Source organism: Oncorhynchus kisutch, linkage group LG12 (genome assembly GCF_002021735.2).
Source record: "Oncorhynchus kisutch isolate 150728-3 linkage group LG12, Okis_V2, whole genome shotgun sequence".
Classification (NCBI taxonomy): Eukaryota; Metazoa; Chordata; class Actinopteri; order Salmoniformes; family Salmonidae; genus Oncorhynchus; species Oncorhynchus kisutch.
The window spans coordinates 18179039-18187564 of NC_034185.2; positions in this window are offsets into that span (position 1 = coordinate 18179039).

An 8526-nucleotide genomic window follows, 5' to 3' on the forward strand; every position below is an offset into this window, starting at 1 on the left:
GGTGAAGAAACTGTGAGTTTGCACAACCAAATCATTTCTGTACAGCCTGTCAGAAGCGCATCGTCCTCACTAGGGTCTTGACCTGACTGCAGAGTGGCGTCGTAACTGACTTCAGTGGGAAAATTCTCACCTTTGATGGCCACTGGCACACTGGAGAAGTGTGCTCTTCACGGATTAATCCCGGTTTCAACTTTACCGGTCAGCGGTTTGCTGATGTCAATGTTGTGAACAGCGTGCCCCATGCAGGCGTAAGCTACGGACAATGAACACAATTTCATTTTATCGATGGCAATTTGAATGCACAGAGATATCTTGACGAGATCCTGAGGGCCATTGTCATGCCATTCATCCACCGCCATAGCCTCATGTTTCAGTAAAATCTTTGAAATTGTTGCATGTTATATTTTTGTTCAGTGTACTTAAGCTCTCAAGGAGAGTGACACAGGGGTTAGGAGAAACACTTTAAAGTGACACCACCTCTACCATGCTGAATAGGTGGATAGAACCATAGAATTAGAATGAATAGAACTTAGAAGTGAATCAGACAGGGGATATGGAACTCCCAAGCCTGATAATGAGATGCATAGAGTGAGAGAGAAATTCCATTTCTCTTCTCTTTCAGGAAATGAGGTAAGGCTATATCTGATAACATTTCATTCAACATGAAATGAAATGATCCCCTCCGACTTCATATGAACTTTTGTGATTTGGTTCTGGGGGGTTCGGTTTTATGCTCGCATAGAAATTAATATGAATCAACATTGTAATAGGACTTTGTATCAATCCTCATGTGTACTGCTTTCTGCTTAGAATTGTTTTAAATTTTGATGACATTGTCTCACCTTTAATTCAGATAATGATATGTAATATGTGCCGGGCGGATAGGATAGTGCTGTTCCACTGGAGTTCTGAATCCTTTTCCATCACAGAACTCACGAGTCTCAGCTTTTATCTCCTATTCAACCATTTAATTAAAATATAATTAAACAAAATCTCCATTGATTACAAAATACGCATATGAGATCTCAGTTAGTTAGCAGCCCACTGAGAACATTATTTTTCAGACCATTTTTGTTCTACTAATCAATTTCTGCTAATAACTTTTATATTTTTCAGAGTAGCATCTGTGTACCAGTCACTGATTCATGCTGCTACCCACGAGGGTGCTAGTGGCTTAATAGTTGGCAAGAAGATCAGGCAAGGCAAGAGGGCTAGTTTCCCACACCACCACCCCCATGTTCTGTAGTTGTGATGATGCCAAAGTCACTGCTTACTTTCTCCCCTTTTTTGATGTATATAAAACATATTAGTATCCCCATGGTGACAGTCTTACTGGGGCCGAACACATAATGAAAAAGACATTACAGACAAAATGTACATACATTTAAAACATTAGCATGTGGTGTGTGTGTGTGTGTGTGTGTGTGTGTGTGTGTGTGTGTGTGTGTGTGTGTGTGTGTGTGTGTGTGTGTGTGTGTGTGTGTGTGTGTGTGTGTGTGTGTGTGTGTGTGTGTGTGTGTGTGTGTGTGCATCTATCAATGACACATCCATGTCAGTACATACACACACAACAAGTAGGTCACATGGGGGAGAGGCGTTGTACCGTGAGGTGTTGCTTTAGTCAAACAGTAAAAGTCTCAACTCAGTTAGTGATTTGAGAGGTCCAAAATCCCAAATCATAAAAAGCTGTATACGATTATATCATCCATCATTTTGTGACCATTTCAAATTAGGCTAGTAACTGATATCACTGAACTTCTCCACATGGCCAAAAGTTATTTATCACCAACATGTGTTCATTAAATCACGGAATGATCACGGAATCAAACAAAACACAAGTTCTTCAGCTGGAAAGCTGTGATGAGGTGTCTTGAAGTCACAGCTGGCAGGTTGAAAACATATCTTCAAATGCCTTTCATGAAGAAACGGCACTAAATTCACTCCATTTCAATTCACCTCAGAAAATAAAATCACAGCAGATCTTTAGAAAAGGACGCCATCTGGCATTTAAGACTTCATTGAGAGGGAGCTATAGTCTTTTGAGAAAGTTATTGTGTCAAAACTGTGCATCAAAAATGTTCAAAGTCTTTATGGAGAAAATTACAGCAATGCAAAAAATGACTTCTCTCTTTGAATTTAGAGGGTCTTAGAACAAATTGTAAAATAACAGCTTTGGTTTCCCTTTGACGACATGTTCCTTTTCAACTCCTGTCTCAATCTCACACCCTTAGCCCCTCCAGCTATAATTTCTGACAGTCTCAGAACCTCATCACTCTATCATTCCTCCAACCCCTTTACTTTTTGGAGAGTTCTGTTTCATCCTCCCTTTCCGCCCACCCAGGTCTGGATGGGGGACAAGAACAAGAACATGCAGTAATGCACAGCAGGTCATTTCATCACTCTATTTCAACCCATAGTTCCCTAGGAGCCCAGCAACAATTTCATTCCTCACCAAGTGCTCTTCGTCCTTTGGTCTCATCAATCATCATTCATATCGAGCAGGTCCTCTTCCTCACCTATTCAGAACAAGGCTTATGGGCCCTGGTCAAAAGTAGTGCAATAAAAAATAATATGGTGCCATTTGGGAAGCACACCATGTCAACAACATGGGGTTTATCTTCGACTGAGGACATGGACAGGTACGTGAGGATAACAGGCCTGCTCTTGACTGGTAAACCCATTCATGATTGGCTACAGGGTCTTGTATGAAATGCCATGGTCATTCATTCATTGTTTGTAAGATTGGACCACTGACCCTTATCACCAACACTATCATTATAGGTAGTCATATTAAGGCTGGTGTATGAGAGGGTTGGCCAATGGCCATCAGTATGAAGTAGAGTTACTTCTAATGGAAGGACTCCCTCTCCACATAGTGCCTCCACTCTCTCTTTCTCTCTCAGTCTCAGCCTATAGTGAAACGTACTCGTGCAGGTCTTTGTGTTTTTCATTTGTCATTTGTGTTGAATGTGAAGTGGGAAGGTGAGAGAGACTGTCAGTGTGCAAGCCCACACACACAGATCATCATTCATTTGGTGAGCAGCTGTTATAGAAAAACAGGCACTCCTGAGAAGCTGTTAGATGTTCTGTGAATTGTTTCAGCCATTACATTTGTCATCTAACATCAGGCTTTCATTTCAAATATCCAGTGAAGTAGTAGTCTGTATTATTTGAACGGTCACCATATCTGGTGGTATCTGGTGGTGGAAGGTGCTGGTACGACACGGTTGTTAGCCCTGTAACACATCAAACAGTCCCACATGCAGCGTACCTCATCTCTGGGTAAAGCTACATAGCTCCATGAATTAATGTTTACTGCCACCTTGTGTGTCAAAGGTGCCCCTGCAGTATGTCTAACTAGTAACACTATCATTTCTCTACGATTTTCATAGTATTGGAACATACCAAATAAAGGTTTAGTAAATGTGTAATAAATAGCCACAGAAGAGGTACTGGTGATGGATAATGGGACCAAAATGATCTTAAAACACAGGATTATTATGGAAACAATGATGTGTTTCCGGTTTCCAAGACATAGATTAAGCCTAGTCCTGAACTAATAAGAATGTCCAATGGAGAATCTCTATTGAAAGTGTCATGGTAATTGACCCTAAAGGTCTATAACATGAAAAAAGAGCCATTCCACTGGAACCATTAACAGCAGAGATCCACATAGCACGTTGGGGGCGATGAAACAACAGAAGCCCATTCATTTTAAATGAAGGAAGCCAAGTGGGTGGGGGGGACCGATGGGCCATGCGAGCATGTGCGAGGGACTAAGGTTGGAGAAAGTTGAACTTTATTCAAATATTCTGCAACATCGTGTCTGGTTGCAGTCAAGGTCACAATAGCTTCCAGCCCCTACTGGGCTGGCTGTTTCCACTGGGCACAGACGTCAGTTCTATCATTCAGCCTACAGTAGCAGCCAAGTGTGGTGTTCAATGTATGCCTACATTCCATGAGACTTTTTTTTTAAAACATGCAGGGCTTGACATTAACCTGTTGACTTTAACTTGCATACTATTGTTTGTACAGATGAACATGGAACCTTCAGGCATTTGGAAATTGCTCCCAAGGACGAACCAGACTTGTGGAGGTCTACAATTATTTTTACTGAGGTTTAGTTCTTCAGACAAGGAGGTGACTGAAAATGTTGCTGTGTTGTTTGATGCAAGAAACCACTTTACAAAATAAACTGCGTTATTATTACCATACCATTATTACAGAGAATTGGACAAGTTATGCTACCCTCTGCCTATTGGCTACTTAGCTTATTCAAGCCTGTCTCAAAATACAACAGTGCCCCTTTAGACAAAAACAACTCTACCCAACTCGCTTTTCAAAGATGTCTAGAAATGTACACATTTTGTGCTCTTGTAGGAAGCAATCACTCCCCTATTGCTGACTACAAATGATCTATAACTGGGCTAATAACTCACTAACAAGCAAAGGATATGAACAAATATGCACAGGCGCATCTACTCACAACCGCTCATGCTGTAAACAGTCCAGTTCAAAGTGAATGGCACAGATCCATATATGGCAATGGTCTATTTGCATATGGGTCTACTGCAGGTCTGATTGGTTATGCCGCACCGGTCTGTGTATGTGTGTCAATGCAATAGAATTGTCCTTCGATGTGTTCTACTGCAGGTCTGATTGGTTATGCCGCACTGGTCTGTGTATGTGTGTCAATGCAATAGAATTCTCCTTCGATGTGTTCTGCCAACAACAAAATCCCTTGCATTGTTAGTTTTGCATACTAAATCTTGCATAATTCATTTTATTTTGGTATGTTCATTGAAAGTGGCTAATACTGCGTTGATTCATTCATAATTCCCACCTTAAAGGGAAACGTTGATAGTGTTAACTAAGGCGGAAAACTCTAGCGTAGCTTAGAGGGAACATTGGTCCCAAATGGGCCCTGGTCAAATGTAGTGTACTACATAGGGAATAGAGTGCCATTTGGAACGCATACACACTGCTACTTCTTATTCACTGATAGAAAAAAACTTTTGTGTTACCCTACTCATCAGCACATACTGTAGCCAACTCTCCTGTTATGATATCACCTCAAGCCCAAGACAAACTATTACTGGTAGTTCTGGTCCATGTACATTATATGCCTCTGTCAGCAGACATAAGAGAGAAAATGTGTTTGTGAGCAATAATTGTAGCAATACAGCAGCATGCAAGGAGTATGATTATAGTCTCCACCGTTTGTGGTGATGAGTTTGCAGACTTTGTCATTTTTACAGACGTGGCACTGAGTATCTGGTATTTAAACATAAATATTTATTGGGAGTTGTACATTTTTTTTAAAGTGACTCTCCCTGTACAGCAGTGGTATTCAAACTTTTTCAGCGGGGACCACATTTTTTCCACCAGAATATATATTTTTACATCAATAAATAACCTTCAATTCATCAAATGTTAATCTTTTATCAAAATGAAAAGAAACCATAATTTTTTTTAAACTCAATAAACCCCACTGCAGTTCCTCTAGGGGGATACGACCCCGACTTTCAAATACCACTGCTGTATTTAACACATTAAGCAATAAGGCCTGAGGGGGTGTGGTATATGAACAATATACCACCACTAAGGGCTGTTCTTATGCATGACGCAACGCGAAGTTGTTAAATGCGGGAAGACACATTTCAGTTGAATACATTCCGTTGGACAACTGACTAGGTATCCCCCTTTCCCTTTATATTGGCCATATACCACAAACTCCCAAAGTGCCTTATTGCTATTATAAACTGGTTACCAACATTAGAACAGTAAAATAAAATGTTTTGTAATACACACGGTATTTGGTCTGATATACCACGTATATCAGCCAATCAATATTCAGAGCTCGACCGCCCAGTATATAATGTTTAATCTATTATTCTAAATGAGTATACCAGTAGCAGCCCACACATACAGTTGAAGTTGGAAGTTTAGATACACCTTAGCCAAATACCTTTAAACTAAAGTTTTCATAAATCCTGACATTTAATCCTGGTAAGAATTCTGTCTTAGGTCAGTTAGGATCACCACTTTATTTTAAGAATGTGAAATGTCAGAATAATAGTAGAGCGAATTATTTATTTCAGCTTTAATTTCTTTCATCACATTCCCAGTGGGTCAGAAGTTTACATGCACTCAATTAGTATTTGGTAGCATTGCCTTTAAATTGTTTAACTTGGGTTAAACGTTTTGGGAAGCCTTCCACAAGCTTCCCACAATAAGTTGGGTGAATTTTGGCCCATTCCTCCTGACAGAGCTGGGTCAGGTTTGTAGGCATCCTTGCTTGCACACACTTTTTCAGTTCTGCCCATATATTTTCTATAGGATTGAGGTTAGGGCTTTGTGATGGCCACCCAAAACCTTAACTTTGTTTTCCTTAAGCCATCCTTAAGCCATTTTGCAACTTTGGAAGTATGCTTGGGGTCATTGTCCATTTGGAAGACCCATTTGCAACCAAGCTTTAACTCCCTGAATGATGTCTTGAGATGTTGCTTCAATATATCCACATAATGTTCCTCCCTCATGATGCCATCTATTTTGTGAAGTGCACCAGTCCCTCCTGTAGTAAAGCACCGGCACAACATGATGCTGCCACCCCCGTGCTTCACAGTTGGGATGGTGTTCTTCGGCTTGCAAGCCTCCCCCTTTTTCCTCCAAACATATCGATGGTCATTATGGCCAAACAGTTCTATTTTTGTTTCATCAGACCAAAGGACATTTCTCCAAAAGGTACGATCTTTGTCCCCATGTGCAGATGCAAACCGTAGTCTGACTTTTTTATTTTTATTAAAAAATATATATATTTTACCTCGTTTTCTCCCCAATTTCATGGTATCCAATTGTTTAGTAGCTACTATCTTGTCTCATCGCTACAACTCCCGTACGGGCTTGGGAGAGACGAAGGTTGAAAGTCATGCGTCCTCAGATACACAACCCAACCAAGCCGCACTGCTTCTTAACACAGCGCGCATCCAACCCGGAAGCCAGCCGCACCAATGTGTCGGAGGAAACACCGTGCACCTGGCAACCTTGGTTCGCGCGCACTGCGCCCGGCCCGCCACAGGAGTCGCTGGTGCGCGATGAGACAAGGATGTCCCTACCGGCCAACCCCTCCCTAACCCGGACGACGCTAGGCCAATTGTGCGTCGCCCCACAGACCTCCAGGTCGCGGCCGGTTACGACAGAGCCTGGGCACGAACACAGAGTCTCTGGTGGCACAGCTGTGGCTGCAGTACAGCGCCCTTAACCACTGCGCCACCCGAGAGACCAGTCTGGCTTTTTTATGGCAGTTTTGAAGCAGTGGCTTTTTACTTGCTGAGCGGCCATTCAGGTTATGTCGATATAGGACTCTTTTTTACTGTGGATATAGATACTTTTGTACTTGTTTCCTCCAGCATCTTCACAACGTCCGTTCTGGGATTGATTTGCACATTTTGCACCAAAGTACGTTCATCTCTAGGAGACAGAACGCATCTCTTTCCTGAGCGGTATGACGGCTGCATGGTGTTTATACTCGCATACTATTGTTTGTACAGATGAACGTGGAAGCTTCAAGCGTTTGGAAATTGCTCCCAAGGATGAACCAGACTTGTGGAGGTCTACAATTCTTTTTACTGAGGTTTTGGCTGATTTATTTTGATTTTCCCATGATGTCGAGCAAAGGGGCACTGAGTTAGAAGGTAGGCCTTGAAATACATCCACAGGTACACCTCCAATTGACTCAAATTATGTCAATTAGCCTATCAGAAGCTTCTAAAGCCATGACATCATTTTCTGGAATTTTCCAAGCTGTTTAAAAGGAACTGTCAACATAGTGTAGGTAAACTTCTGACCCACAGGAATTGTGATACAGTGAATCATAAGTGAAATAATCTGTCTGTAAACAATTGTTGGAAGAATTACTTGTGTCATGCACAAAATTGCCCAAACTATAGTTTGTTAACAATACATTTGTTGAGTGGTTGAAAAACGAGTTTAATGACTCCAACCTAAGTGTTTGTAAACTTCTGACTTCAACTGTAAACATATACTGGTTAGGGGAGGGAGAGAGTGGAGTGACTGCAAAGAGGAGTGGTGCATGTCTAAATGTCTGCTTAGTGTGCTTACAGCTTTATGCTGTAATGCATGGCAGCGGGAAGATGTTTTGGGGTGGGGGTGCTGTCGATTGTTTGGGGTGGGGAGAATTTTTGTCAATTAGTATTTTTCTCTGCTCATAATGGCCTAGTGCAGTAATTTGGTGAGAATATTTTTTTATGTTAAATTGTGATCTATCAGGGGGTGCTTCAGCACCCTCAGCACCCCTACATCCTGCAGCTATGCCATAATTCAGTGTGTGGGTGGTGATTGAATTGAACAATTCAGATAGCGAGAAATGTTTTTTATATGCTGTATACACCTCTGTGGTAAAAGACACTACAATATTATAACTATATAATGTGTAAATGGAAAGGCACAATATTTTGCCCAAATTACTCCCTCTCTCTCTCTCTTAAATGCTACGATTGGAGAAGA